Genomic DNA, 15,513 nt, shown 5'->3' on the forward strand with positions numbered 1-15,513 from the left:
GAAAGCTTGGGGAGGGGGCTTTACACCAAAAAGGAGAAAGTATTGGTTGTCAACCTTATCCGCTGCAGTCTTTGTTTTCAGATCTGGAGGACGTAGCTTACATCAGCTCAGCTCTTATACTGAGCTGTGAGTACACTGTGATTTCTTTTTCAGAAATTGTTAATAAGAACTGATAAGTTTGTTTCCTCCAAAATTGCCAGTAATATAGAAATTTTGGGTGTTACATGCAAAATTCATTCCTGGTGCACTAAAGAGAAGCAGCCTAGAGCTGTGCAGAGATGGGGATTGAAAACTTATAATTTGAAACAGAAAGTATCTATCATATGACCAAAAACACAAACAAACAAACAAAAAAAACGCTCTCTTTCACTCACCCAACAAGTCAAAATGTTTTCTTGAAAAACAAGATCATCAGTCCATCTGCAGGGAAGCCTTGACTTGTGGCCACCACTACCTTTGTGGGTTGTCCGGGGGCTGGTCTAGATTTCAGCCTTGTGGAATCAGAACTTTAACAACCCGCCAGGAGCAGATCCATTTTTTTTTTATTATTCTAGATAAAGATTCATTAGCCAAGTAGTGAGGCTGAAGAATAAAAGCGATATACCAGGGTACTAATTGGCAACAAGAAGTAACTCTCATAGGGACCAAAATGCTCAAAAGTCTACACGAGGGCTTCCCTGGTGGTGCAGTGGTTGAGAGTCCGCCTGCCGATGCAGGGGACATGGGTTCGTGCCCCGGTCCGGGAAGATCCCACATGCCGCGGAGGGGTTGGGCCCGTGAGCCATGGCCGCTGAGCCTGCGTGTCCGCAGCCTGTGCTCCGCAACGGGAGAGGCCACAACAATGAGAGGCCCGCGTACCACAAAAAAAAAAAAAGTCTACACGAGTAGTACATTCTTTTTCTGAAGGCAGACACTACATATTCATCAGAAGATTGCCTGCGGGTAGAGGGAGGGTTATGGAATCAGAACAGCAGTGCTAAATGACCTGGATGTTTAGTGAAAGCAAACTAATATAAACTGATGCTTCCATCGAAAGCTAACCAGGGCTAGTTAGAACATTAGAACTCAGCTGGCCTCAACCCTCTGTGTTCATCTTCATATTAAGGATGTCTTTGCCAAGGGGGCCCAGTGACTCCGTTCGTTGGTCTGGATCTCCTTTAACCTGGATGAATCTTCCCCAAACAGCACTTTGCTATTTGCTATTCACAGTAAAGTAACTGAGAGAGCAGCTGCATGAGAGCCTTTTTGGGGTCTTATATATAAGGCTTCTTTCTCATTACCACGGGATCATTTTCTTTCTTTCTTTCTTTCTTTCTTTCTTTCTTTCTTTCTTTCTTTCTTTCTTTCTTTCTTTCTTTCTTTCTTTCTTTCTTCTTTCTTTCTTTCTTTCTTTCTTTCTTTCTTTCTTTCTTTCTTTCTTTCTTTCTTCCTTCCTTCCTTCCTTCCTTCCTTCCTTCCTTTCTTCCTCCCTCCCTCCCTCCCTTTCTTTCTTTCTTACTTTCTTTCTTTCTTTCTTTCTTTTGTTGCACCACCATGCAGCTTGCAGAATCTTGATCCCTGGACCAAGTATTGAACCCGGGCCCTCTACAGTGAACACACAGGGTCCTGGACTGCCAGCGAATTCCTACCAAGGGATAATTTTTTTAGGAAAAAAAATCCTCATCTTATATTTGAGCATATATGATAGGCATTTAAAATTAAGAATCAATAATTAAGTATATTCCATATACCCTGAGAAAACCATAATTCAAAAAGAGTCATATACCATGATGTTCATTGCATCTCTATTTATAATAGCCAGGACATGGAAGCAACCTAAGTGTCCATCAACAGATGAATGGAGAAAGAAGATGTGGCACCTATATACAATGGAATATTAGCCAGCCATAAAAAGAAATGAAATTAAGTTATTTATAGTGAGGTGGATGGACCTAGTGTCTGTCATACAGAGTGATGTAAGTCAGAAAGAGAAAAACAAATACCGTATGCTAACACATATATATGGAATCTAAAAAAAAAATGGTTCTGATGAACCTAAGGGCAGGATAGGAATAAAGACGCAGACGTAGAGAATGGACTTGAGGACATGGGGAGGGGGAAGGGTAAGCTGGGACAAAGTGAGAGAGTGGCATGAATTTATATATACTACTAAATGTAAAATAGATAGCTAGTGGGAAGCAGCCACATAGCACAGGGAGATCAGCTCCATGCTTTGTGACCACCTAGAGGGGTGGGATAGGGAGGGTGGGAAGGAGATGCAAGAGGGAGGAGATATGGGGATATATGTATACATATAGCTGATTTACTTTGTTATAAAGCAGAAACTAACACACCATTGTAAAGCAATTATACTCCATTAAAGATGTTAAAAAAATAATAATAAAGTATATTCCAGAATCATGACTTCTATAGGGTAAGGTTCCTTTCCATGGTTTCCTATTTCATCTGAAAAGCTTGGTTTTTGGAAAAAAAGCAAGGTAGCACAGTATTGGCCATCTGGAGGAAATGGAGGAAAAGGGGTCTTAAAAACAGTTGAAATAGGGGAAAAGGAGAAAATAGAAGGACACTGAAGACAAATGTAACTATTTCATCGTTTTGGGGACCAGTCCCAATTCCTCTGCCCTAGTATTCGAGACCCTTTGCTTATGCCATCAGCACATGCCCCAGATTTTCTTTTTCTAGACTTCCAGGGCTGACTAGCTGCTCTTCTAATGGACATATTCTTCCTTTGTATATGTCACACCTTCTCTGAATTGCTAGCGGGGCTCTACAGACTCCTGAGACATTTTGTCTCCTTTGAGTGACTTTGCTTCTCTTTGATGTTGATCTTGGTTCTCAAAGGGCAATCTTATTTCCTGGTTCTCGGGGAAGTGGGTGCAGTGAGGGAATACCCCAAGTACACAAATAAAGGCATTATCATCATAGCATATTTGAAACTATCAGCATTAACAGGGTTTGGACTTTGGCAGGTACCACAGTGCACATGTGTGAGAACACACACACCCAACCCTCCTCTTCTGTGGACTCTACCTTGAAATTCTCTAATGAGAATATTCCTTTGAATGAAGGTATGATTACCTGAAGTGACAAAGGGGGAAATTTGCATATTCTCTAAACTTAATAGAGTTCATTAATAAAACTTTTTTAGGACAACTTAGCACAACAGATTTTCAGTGACAAATATTTGCAGATAATGAATAGAAAACTATCAAGTGCTTTAGATCTAACCATATATTCCCAATTAGGAAGAGAATGATGTTTTTCAAACTTAAGATTGGGTCCCAGAAAAATAGGATGGATTTATCTTTCTTACTAGTTTCCCGTATAGAATCCTTGCTGAGTCTAGTTGCACTTCTTGTATTATCCCTTTCTTGAAAAGCAAAAAGGCTGTCCACTGTGAGCTGCCTGTCCTAACACATAGGGCTGTCCTGTGACTCGGGTCAGGAGGTGAGCTACTCAGAACACTTGTGTCCAAGGGTCTCTGGTTTAATGACTATGGATATAGAAGAAGAAAGGCCTAGTAGATGGGATATAAAAATTTTAGGAAGAATGAAAATGACCTTTTAGTTTCAAAATCATCCCCGGTGGAAGTGGCTCCCTTACTGTGTGTGGCAGATACACGGGTGTAAATGCCATTTTAGGGCCTGGCCCCTAAAATGCCCAGCAAGCTCTTCCGTGGTCCCTGGCTTCACCATCTCTGTGCCTGGAGCAATGGACTCCGAGAGGTCAGAGCTGGACCCTTGAACTCATGACACAGAGTCACCTGACCAGTGACATTCACATTGAACTTCGTGTGGTTGGAGCCTAGCTCTCATTGTGTTAAGCCACTGAGATTCTTAGAGTTGTCTGTTACCCGCTTAATCCAGCCTAGGCTGAGTGCAGGAAGCAGGCTAGCCTAGGGAGGAAGGTGCTGCCAACACTCACGGATTTCATCCTCAGGTGCGTCTGTTTATTTCGACCTGATGTATGAACATGGGATGGACCTACCAACCAGGACATTTGTAAATAATATTTTTAATCAAATCAATATTTCATATGAAAAAGCCCATCAGACCTCCTATTGTACCCAGACTCACCTGGGGCCTCTTCTAGGTAGATGCTTGAAGACCGGGTCAGAGCCAAGCTTAAGCCCAAGTGTAAGCCACTGCCTGGTGCACACCGGAATCTCCACTGCAGACATTGATCGAACATCTGGGTCCTGAGGGACAAGCAAGAAACAAAGTCCAGGGTTCGGATCTGGCACAAAATATAGCGGAGCTGGAAGGAGCAATCTGAGGACACGGAGGGTTGGCAGGGCCAGGGCTGCTGGCATTGGCTGGGAAGGTCTGCGTATTGTGCTGAGCTGTCCAGAGGGTCTTTTTTTTTTTAAGTCCCGTTTTAGGTTCATAGCAAAGTTAAGCAGAAAGCACGTGCAGTTTCCATATACCTAGTGTCCCCACACCTGCATAGCTTCCCCCATTATCAACCTTCCCCACCAGACTGATGCATTTGTTCTAATTGATGAACCTCGCATTCCACATCCTTATCACCCAAAGTCCATGGTTTACATTACGGTTCACTCTTGGTGTTGTATATTCTATAGGTTTTGAAAGGTGTAGAGTGATGTGTATTCACCATTATAGTATCAAACATACTATTTCACTGCCCTAAAAATCAGAGGTATGTTTTTACAGTGGACACAAATAAACAGCTCTGTCCACAGCCTTCTCTTAGGAGGCATTTTCCCAGCACACAGCCAAAAGGCCCCAAGAATTCTTCAGGTACCCATGTGGGAGAGAAAAGCCCATGCAGGATCCTGGAAGATGTGAATGGAGCTTGTGGCTCCGTTCCCAGCATTCTCTGGAGTTTAGCCTGAGAAAATAATAAGAATCCTATAGGATCAGTGATCTCACTCATTCGGACTACAGTAAATCTCTTCTATATTACTGCTCAACCTCTGAGAATATTACGTTGGGTCTCACTTTATTAAAGAATGTCGTGCATACCCAGAAGTAGCTATTTAATTTTTAGCTGCAAGATACAATTTTGAAAAACCATTATCTAGAAAGTGCAATAATCAAACAATGTAATCATGAATGTTAAACCTTCTTGAAATACTATTTTAAATGCTTGCCAGCTGGAATCAAGGGTTGACAAGAAAGTGTGTGACTTGGTTGGCTTTCTAATCTGTCAAAGCATCTACGCTTTCCAACGAGTTATATTTGTTAAAATATGTTGTTTCTCTGCATGATTGCTTTGAAACTATCAAAGAATGCAAAATCCTTAAAGAAGGAAGGCAGATTTGCATTTTCTATTTGTTCCAGCCTAAGATTTAGTATTAAATCACTTTAAGAGACACAATTGAAGAATCATGTCTTGGAGGAGTCAGAAGGTCCACATACATCACCATTTGCCTCTGAGCTTTCTGGCTGCTCTGAGAGACTCGTAAATTTTGTGACATATGGAAAATATCAGAAAACCACAGCATGTGTTAAGAGGGCCCAGAAAGCAGGACTCATACTGTCATGAAACATCCCTGGTGATTCGTCCCATCACCCAACCCTGAATCTCTACAGAAAGGGCCACCTGGGTGTTTGGCCAGTGGCTGGGAAGCTCAGTGGCTGAGCCAGCTGTTTGGTGGGTATGTGCCACCCGCCCCACTCACAGGAGGTCCAGCAGGGCTGTGGGTCACAGTGCAGTGCCCCAGGAAGGAAGGCCTCTTTCAAGGCTCTGAACTTTGGTACATGCAACCTCCCCTGTGTAACACCCTTCTGTCTCAGTGAATTCCCCATTCTGTTCCCACACACTTCCTACCTACCCTCTCTTAGCACTTGTTTCATTGTGCTATAACTTACATGTCTGTCTTCACTATCAGGCATTGAACTTACAGAGGCCGGGGCCTAAACCTTATTTTCTTTGTATGCCCTGAACTTAGCAGGTACCCGAAGAGATGAGTGGATGGATCTGCCCACCTGCTTGGGGAGTCTAGGGATGGAGCAGGGATTGATCTTAGCTCCTGGCTTCTCTTATTCACACTAGCTTCATGGCCTTTGGCAGGTACCTTGCTATGCCTCAGTTTCTTTAACTATAAAATAGGAAGGATAATGGTGCTTACTTCATAAGATTGTGCATATTGAATGATTTATACATCTATTATACTTAAAATGATATCTTGGGGCTTCCCTGGTGGTCCAGTGGTTAAGGTTCCGAGTTTCCACTGCAGGGTATGTGGGTTTGATCCCCGGTTGGGGAAGTTCCGCATACTGGGCGGTGTGGCCAAAAAAAAAAAAAAAAAGGAAAGAAAAGAAAAGTGACATCTTGTAAGAGTAGGAGCTCAGTGAATCTTAGCTAACAAAGTGAGCTCTCAAAAAAAATGTAAGCTCTCCTTATCAGTCATAATAACGTCATTCCAAATGGCCCAACTCCACTGACCACGCTGCAACCGCCCAGGTCTCCATGTGAGTAAGAGAGAGTGACTGGATTTCTGGGAGGAGTGATTTGCTGGGGGTCTCAGGGATTCCAGGAAAGAGAAACGGGGAATTTTTTTCTTCCTGGAGCGAGCTTTCCGTAACTGTTTGAATGACCAAGTAGTGGTGCTTAATCAACATCTACCCCGAGAGAGGAAGACTAGAAACACGACCTTCTCTCCTCCCAGCACCGTTTCTAAGGGGAAGGGTGGTGAAGTGCGGGCCTGACCTTGGCCAGCACTGCAGGCTCTAATGTCCCTGAAAGTCCAAGGACCCAAGAAGGACTCTGATGCGAAGTGGGGAATGACGGCCCATGAAAGCAATGAGCCTGCGCTGTGGAAAGCAGCAGGGTTGCCCTGGCCACCAGCTGGGGTTAGTTAGTGACTCAGAGGCAGAGCCTATCAAACCTCAAACATTTCTAGGCAAAATGAAAAGGGGGTGTTTGGAGGAAAGGAAGTGGGCACAGATTGGGGGTGGGGAGAGGGGTGAAAAGTCATCCTAGGCACGGAGGCAGTTCTCTCCATCCTCTGACCTGCATGGCCCTCTGGGCAGGGGCTGGAAATGGGGACAGCAGGGAATGGAGACTAAGGACAAGCTGCCTCAGAGCTGTTTTCACTAGAGATTCTCCAGAAATTGAGAGCCCACGCTCCCAGGGAAGAAACTGCGATGCGGGTCCTGAGTCCATAGACAGGTACGCCAGGAGTGAGTCCCAGCTCTCTGTTCACTTGTTTGGGGCATTTGAGTGGCCACTTAGCTTTGCTGAACCTCACCCTCTCCTCCTAGAAAACGGAGTTAATATGCCTCCCTCACAGAGCCATTGTCCGTCTCTAATGAAATAAGGCTGCTGATGCGTTCTGAGAGCTGTAACGTGATAGATTAATAGCAGGCATTTTACTGACCATAATCAGTATTTAGGATGGTTTAAAGAGCCCTGGGTCGATAGAACTGAGCCAGGTTTGGTCTTTGGAGGCCAGCAGCCTTGGTGGCAATGGAGAGAGGGTCCCACCAGCGTGGATGCCCCTTTCCAAACTGGCCTCTCTCCCTCCTTCTTCCTGCACAGGCTGGAGAAGACTGGCAGTATAGGATGGTGGCTGAGGGTCTGGGAGACCAGACTGCCTGCCTTTGAATCCTGGCTTGGTCACTGAGCAGCTTCACGGCCTTAGGCAAGCCACCTAATCTTTCTACACTTCAGTTTCCTCATCTGTGAAATGGGGATGATAGTGGTGCGTGTACCTCATAGGATGTTGTAAACATTGAATTACATATGATAATTAATAATACATTATTATACTTAAAATGATAGCTAGTAAAGTGAGCCCTCAAGAAATGGGAGCCTTCCTTAATAGCCATGGTAATGTCATTCCAAATGGCCTGACTCTATTGACCTCCCTGCTCATTCAGAGAACACCAGGACATTTCCACCTTGGCAAATCAGCCAGAAACTGAGAAGAAAAAAAAAAAAACCACTTTAGAAATGTCCGCAAAAAATGAAAATGTTTTTCTTGGGGGAAAGAAGATGGGGAGGTTGCAGACCATGGGCAGCTTGTATGATTTACTCAGAACCCCGTACATCCAAAATACGGGGCTGTTCCCAGCGATCCAATCTGACTTCCTATAACAGGAAGCTCAGATTCTCCACCAATCTGATCAGTGGGACCAGCTCTCTTCTGCTCCTCAAATGCTATTTCCAGCGGTGAATCATACACTTTAGGACTGGAAGGGATCCCAGAAGATCACTCAGGCCAATGGGATGGGAGGGTTCCTGGGGAAAAAGACAACTGACGGAGGAAGTTCAGTTCTTGAGTGGAAAACCACTATCTGCCTCCTAGAGCAGAAAGCAGCCCCTCCCGCTGCTGAGGAAGGGTTGAGAATGCATTCCAGCAGTTCCACAAACACCGCTTGAGCACCTGCCTCAGTCCTGTGCCATCCAGAATTGCACAGTTCTGGAGACGGGGGTGCATGGCTAGCACATCATTGCAACACCACGTGGTTAGAGCCGTTTTGCGGGTTTTCGCCCTGTGTGGTGTTTGAGCCAAGGGCAAGGGCACCATGCAGCCCTGGGGGCGTCTACAGAAGGTGCTTTGGAGGAGTTGGTGTTACTTGAGCTAACTCTGGAAGGAGGAAGAGGACTAAACTCAGGTGAGAAAAATGGAAAGACCCTCCCATCAGAGTGAAGAGATGAACAAGCAGATCAGTGCAGTTGGAGGCTAAAGTGCCAGAGATATTAGAGGCCGATGAGGCTGGGGAGACTGTGGGCCAGAGGGGTCGGGGCCTCGTGTGCCATGTTGAGGACTTGTGCTTGGAGAACGGGAGCCATCGATCGGGTTTTCAGTAGAGCAATGTGCAGTGAAATGTGTGCAGCCCGGACAAGCCATTCAGGGGCTGGCTGGGTGGAGGGTGGATCGGAGTGCGAAGGCCTGGAGGAGGTTGTCGGGTTTGCTACCTTGAGGCTTGGTCCCTGGTAGGACTTCTCAGAGACGTAAGGTACCAGAGTCCCACTGACATTCCATGCGTGGCCACCAAACATCCACCCACCTCCCATGTTAACTCTTCTTAGTCACTCAGGTATTTCCCTCACCCCAACATAGCCCATGTCCTTCGGGGGAAACTTGGCGGCTCTCCTAGGGCACGAAGCTCAGGCTCCAGCGCATGAGCACAGCTCCATCCTCCCGTCACTGTGTTTGCTTTCAGAAAGGGCAAGTGATTCAATTCAGGCTGCTGAGACCCAAGGCAGCATTTGGGGGAGAGTGTGGGGCAGGGGTGGGAGGCACTCCAGAAGGTGAAACATGCGGAGATGAAGCCTGGAACTGTTGTGACTGTTTTCCAGCGGGAGGGAAGGCAGTCCTAGGACCAAGGTGGCCGTGGACAGTGGAAAACGTCAGGAAAACAGACCCAAGGCCCTAATGATGGGGGTGAAACCAGAACAAATCCCTGGACTTTTCAATTACGTATGCCAATAAATTCCCTTTGTTTTCTAAACTTTGTTTTTTTTTCTTGCTCTCGAAAGCTCAGAGCTCAGGGGCAATAATCTAGGGCATAGTGGCCAGAACTGACCATGTCTCAACATGTAAAACAATCACTACGAGGTTTTCCTGACATCATTTTTTTTAAACATAAATTGTTTTAAAGCCGTTTTACACAGCTCTCTGCTGGCTGGAACTTACCGCTCCAATCTTCTTTCCTGCGTCCCTTTAACGCAGTGGTGTGCTGCCACCTGCTGGTCACAACACAGAAGAACGTACCCCAGAACGTAGATTGAGACTATTAATGCTGGAAAAGGCCTTACAGACCAGCGTGGGGAATAAAGGGGAGATTCATTTTCTGCTAAGGGATATTTCTGAGCTGTTTGAATTTTGATTAGCAAGCATTATGTTTTTCATCAGGAAAAAATAGATATTCACTTTGGGAAATATAGTATTTCATACCTTGTGATGTTTATTACTCTTGGCTATTTACATCAATACCTGCTATTTCCTTGAAAAGTTCCAGGGCAGCCAGCCCATTTGAAGCTTGTTGGATCTTGTAGGCAGAAGGTAGATCCTAGTCCAGTGTCTTTCTATTCAGGAAACACTGATCAAGCCCTCCAAGCATTCTCCATAGAGTCTCTCTCTCTGGGCTTGAGGCAAGGAGCAGCCGCAGACAGCCCCGCACCTCCCCAACCCTGTGAAGGATGGGATTTGACAGCTGCTCCCTCTAAAAATTCTCTTTGCAAATCCTTTTTGCCTTTGCTTAGTGGGTAAGGAATTTAAGAGTTGTCTTCCTTGTTCTTGATACGACTTTGAAATTTCTGCACAGTGGCCCCTTTGGAATTTAGTATCTGTTGTAGTCATACCCCAAACAAAACAGAGATAGTAAGAATCCGATCATAAATGCTGTTACAAATTCCCTCCTGGCCTCTACTGGAGGTGGACCTGACCAGGACCAGGATGCTCTCAGCCGCTGAAGCCCACCAGTAGGTGGCGCCCGAAACAGCCTTATTGCCAGGGCTCTTGCCTAGGACTGAGGCACTGAGCTTGAGCTTGGAGCCGGTGCCCACGCCACCCCCACCCACCCCACCGCCTCCATCCCCTTTCCGCCGACCCTCCTCCACTACAGCCACCTTCAGTCTGTCCGTGTTCTCACCCAGCGATTACCTGGGCTTTGGCTTCTCTTACCCAGTTAGCCCTGAAATTCACGGAGTCCCTATTAACCTGCCCAGGATCTTTTCCCGTGTTACCCTAAACCCAGCCCCTTCACCACTAGCTCGGACTGACGTGGCCACGCACTTCCGTGGTGGACTCCCAAAGCCATATTCTGCTCTGCATTCAGGCACCTTATATGTCCGTGTCCCCTTATACCAAGCTTTGATTTTGCAGGTCCCTTTGGACACGACACCCTGGACTGTCAACCAGCCTCATAGGAGTTCACCCTATGGCCCAGCTAGTTTTCCCTGAACCCTTCCCAGCTGGTCCAGGAACCTCTTGAGGGTAGTGTTGAGGCTGCTCCAATGCGTGTGCATTTATGTCCTGGAGGCTGCAAGGCCCAATATGTTCTGGTCCCCACCCAACCTCATCTCTTACCTTCCTTTCCCCAACGTTCCCCACTGACCACACTGACCTTCCTCCTTTCCTCAGACAGATGTGTTCAAAGCTGCAGGAAAATAAGCTCACACCTGCCTCAGGCTCTTTATACCACTTTCCCCTCTGCCTTCTGCTCTCCAGCTCATGCCCACCCCATCTTACCATTCAGGTCTCAGCTTAGATATCACCTCCTCAGAGAAGCCTTCCCTGACTATTTTATCTAGATTAGTGACCACCATCACATTCTATGCTCCTCCCCCGTTTTCTTCATATTCTTGTCACTCTCTGAAAATTTCTTATATAATTTTTGTTTGCTTGTGTATTATCTAGTCAGATAATAAACTCTACCTAGAATGAGCTCCCTGAGGGCAGGGAGTTCACCTGTCTTGTTCACTGGTGTGTCCCCAACATCTAGAGCATGGCCTGTAAAAAGACTGCATCAGTATGCTGTGCACCTGAAACTAGTTTAATATTGTAAATCAACTATACTTCAATTAAAAATCTTGATTTAAAAAATTCTTTAATAAAAATAAAACAGAGCATGACACTCATGGGGACTCACTCAATTAATGTTTGTTGAATGAATGACGTGTGCCCCAGACCACCCTGGCTGAGTGTCACAGCCCCTGCATCTACAGTTGGGTTCATTTGCCTAAAACAGTGCTGCAACCCCTGCATGCAGCTACATTTCTTAGTCTCCGCCCCATGCATGTTGGTAGAACCTCCAGTCACTGTTGGAAGCTGCCCTTCCCACTATTTCAAGAGTCTTCAACTTGAGCCCACTCGGCTGCCAGGTGGTGCCTGACACCTTCCTCTAGTCCTATTGTGGGAGGGATGTCTGTTGCTGAGGTCGCTAAGACCCACAAGCCCCATGCAGGTACCCAGGCCCTGCCACAGCTGCCACCTCCCTCAGATGTCCCTCCACATTGTGTGATGTCACCCTTCACTGTGCCACTGCTGGGCGTTGAGGGCTCCATGATATTGGCAGCCACTCTCCCCTGCCCTGTGTTAACCTGTTCTATGTGGCCAGTGGGACCTTCCCCATTTCCTCCATCTCTCATCCTTCAGGAATCAGCATTCATGACTGCTATGAACTGAGTGTTTGTGTCCCCCAAAATGCATATGTTGAAATCCTAACCCCCAGAAGTGATGGTATTGGGAGGTGGGGTCTTTGGGAGGTCGTGATGGCGGAACCTCATGAATGGAATTAGTGCTCTTATAAAAGAGACCCCAGCAAGCTTCCTCGCCCCTTCTGCCATGTGAGGACACAAGAAGTCTGTGACCTGGAAAACGGGCCTCACCCGACCATGCTGGCACCCTGATCTCAGACTTCCAGGCTTCGGAACTGAGAGCAATACATTTCTGCTGTTTACAAGCCGCCCAGTCTGTGCTATTTGGATATAGCAGCTCGAACACACTAAGACAATGAGCTCTGTGAAACTGCCATGCGTTTGGAACAGGAGACGTGCAGGACGCTTAATTGCCTGGAGAGCGGCACCTGGGCCTCAGTCCTGAGCCCCCCTCGCCCAGTCTCCTCAGCACTCCTGCCTCCCGAGCCCCATCGATCTCTGCTGGCTAATTACACCAGGGCTCTTGAGGCCCCTCTGCCGTGGGCTCTGGAGTCAGTGTTTGTGGGCTCAAAACCTGGCTTCTCCACTCTCTGGTGCTGTGTGACCTAGGGCAAGATGCTGACCTCTCTGAGCCTCTGCCACCTCTTCTGTAAAATGAGGTTGTTAATAGTATCTGCCCCATAGGGTTGCTGTGAGGCGCAAATGAAATAGCCAGAGAACACAGAGCACTTTCTAAAGTGCCTGGCAGGGAGTTATCATCTATCAACTGCAAAAGCCTAGGCTGCTCCCAACATTACTCTCATCTCCAAGTAGAAGCTACATTGAAGACAGGAACTAATTTTCCTCAACTTTCTATTCCCAGCACCTAGGATGGTGCTGCACGCACAGTGGGTGCTCAGATATTTGCTGAGTTGAAGTATTTGATAGCACTAAATTTTCTCTTCTCATTTAGGTTTTTTCTTGGTTAAGGATAAAAATTATACGTTTTTTTTTTTTACAGCTTGACTTTTTTATTGTTGTGAAATATAAATAACATAAAACTTACCATTTTAACCGTCTTTAACTGTACAGTCAATGGCATTAAGTATATTCGCATTGTTATGCAACCATGTGGTTTTTTTTTTTTTAACCCTAGCAGCCAGCATGGGGCCAGGACTGGAAGCTGAGTCTACATAGACTCAGTGGATATGAATAAAGGAGCCTTCACTAGCAGATTGACTCCTTTCAAATAGGGACTGTGTCTGCCCCCCAAGCACTCAGCACAGTCCTTTGACATAGTAGGTGCTCAATAAACGTAAAATGAGCCACCAGGAGATGTTGCAAACTGGTGGGAAAACAAAAGAAGGCCTTAAGACATGCCACTTAGGGCTCACAAAATTGTTTTTGTTTTTAGTTTTCAATAAGCTGTTTTGAATAAGTTGCAGTCTCACACACATACACACAAATCCATACTACGGACTGAAAAAATGGAAGGCTCTGGTAACTTTGGACCTGAGTTCTCAGGTGGCAGCGCCCTCTTTTGCTGAGGGTTGCTGCCCCTCTGGACGGGCTGTGTGGTCTCCAGGCCACTGCTCTCCCGTAATTACTATCCCGCTCTCTCAGGCATCTGAGTTTGAGACCCCTGCATTAGACTTAGGCAAAAGGGGCTTGAGACTCACTTCCTCAATTTAATAGTAAGTTAGTCAGCCCTTTGAACCTCCACATCCTCATCTGTAGGATGGGAAAGACAGCAGCGTCTTCACCAGGCTTTTCTGAAGAGTATTACAGGATAACATATAGGAGAGTGTGTAAGAAAATGTGAAGGCTGCTATACAAACAACAGCCCTATATCACGGGCCTGTTGCTTCCCAGTCTTTCATGCTCACGTTGAGGATGTGTGGGTTTGCCTGCCATTTGGCACCTCCATGTTTTTGCACATCAAATACTCAACTGGGAGGGCACCAGCATCTGGAAAAGCTAGGGCACTATCTGTCAGCACACGGCAGCTGACAGGTACCCCTATCACCTGTCAGTCATCTCAAGCCTTCGCCAAGTCCCTGCCGGTGGCGGGGAGGGTTGGTGGCAGGGGGACGCAGTTGAGAGTAAGTCATGCAGGCACAGGCCTTCTCTCCAGCGTCATCCATCCAAGACCCTTCAACATACTGGACGGTGGCCCAACAGGCATCTGACCCCACGTTACACATCAGTGCAGAAATGTATTGCCTATTCATCACATCTTAAAACAAGCTCCTAGGGTGGGGTTTTGGGCATCAGAGCACCATCAGTTTCCCTTCCCTTCCTTTAGAGCTGGGGCTTGGTTTCTGTGGTGTCCTTGCAGACATGAAGCCTAGAGGAAATAAGAGCACTTTCCCTTTAAGTCCTTTTGACAAACCCCTGTCTCACTATTCACCTCAAAACTCAGGTCAAGGACTAGTATGGAGGTTCCTTAAAAAACTCAAAATAGAACTACCATATGACCCAGCAATCCCACTACTGGGCATATACCCTGAGAAAACCATAATTCAAAAATAGTCATGTACCACAGTGTTCACTGCAGCTCTATTTACAATAGCCAGGACATGGAAGCAACCTAAGTGTCCATCAACAGATGAATGGATAAAGAAGATGTGACACAAACATACAATGGAATATTACTCAGCCATAAAAAGAAATGAAACTGAGTTATTTGTAGTGAGGTAGCTGGACCTAGAGTCTGTCATACAGAGTGAAGTAAGTCAGAAAGAGAAAAACAAATACTGTATGCTAACACATATATATGGAATCTAAAAAAAATAAAAAAGGTTCTGATGAACCTAGGGGCAGGACAGGAATAAAGACACAGACATAGAGAACGGACTTGAGGACATGGGAAGGGGGAAGGATAAGCTGGGACGAAGCCAGGGAGTAGCATTGACATATATACATTACCAAATGTAAAATAGATAGCTAGTGGGAAGCAGCTGCATAGCCCAGGGAGATCAGCTCAGTGCTTTGTGACCGCCTAGAGGGGTGGGATAGGGAGGGTGGGAGGGAGACTCAAGAGGGAGGGGATATGGGGTTATATGTATACGTATAGCTGATTCACTTTGTTATACAGCAGAAAATAACATAACATTGTAAAGCAATTATAGTCCAATAAAGATGTTAAAACAAAAAACAACTCAGGTCAACTGTGTTTCATTAGGAGCATCTTGATACCGGAAAAGAATTCAAGACAGGCAATAAATAGAAAGGTAAGTCAGGTGATACGATTTTGAAACAAAACAAGTTTGCACAGTAAGTGGTTCCAGATTGCCGTACAGTCTTGCTTGGCAGGTAGAGATTTATTCCTGATAGCAAACCAGATGTCACACTTGCTCTTCTAAGACATTTGCTTTTATCTCCAGCCGTTCCTGATGAAATAGATACAAAGAAAAGACTAGAGCCTTGTTTAAGCATCCTGACACTGGAGAGGATCAG

General features: G+C 45.9%; 1 pseudogene; it reads right to left on the bottom strand.

The window, feature by feature from the left end:
• Positions 1 to 8,497, bottom strand: part of LOC101288777 (peptidyl-prolyl cis-trans isomerase G-like) — a 48,332-nt pseudogene extending 39,835 nt beyond the window's left edge.
• Between the last annotated feature and the right edge of the window lie 7,016 nt (positions 8,498 to 15,513).

This window comes from Orcinus orca, chromosome 1, assembly GCF_937001465.1.
Source record: "Orcinus orca chromosome 1, mOrcOrc1.1, whole genome shotgun sequence".
Classification (NCBI taxonomy): Eukaryota; Metazoa; Chordata; class Mammalia; order Artiodactyla; family Delphinidae; genus Orcinus; species Orcinus orca.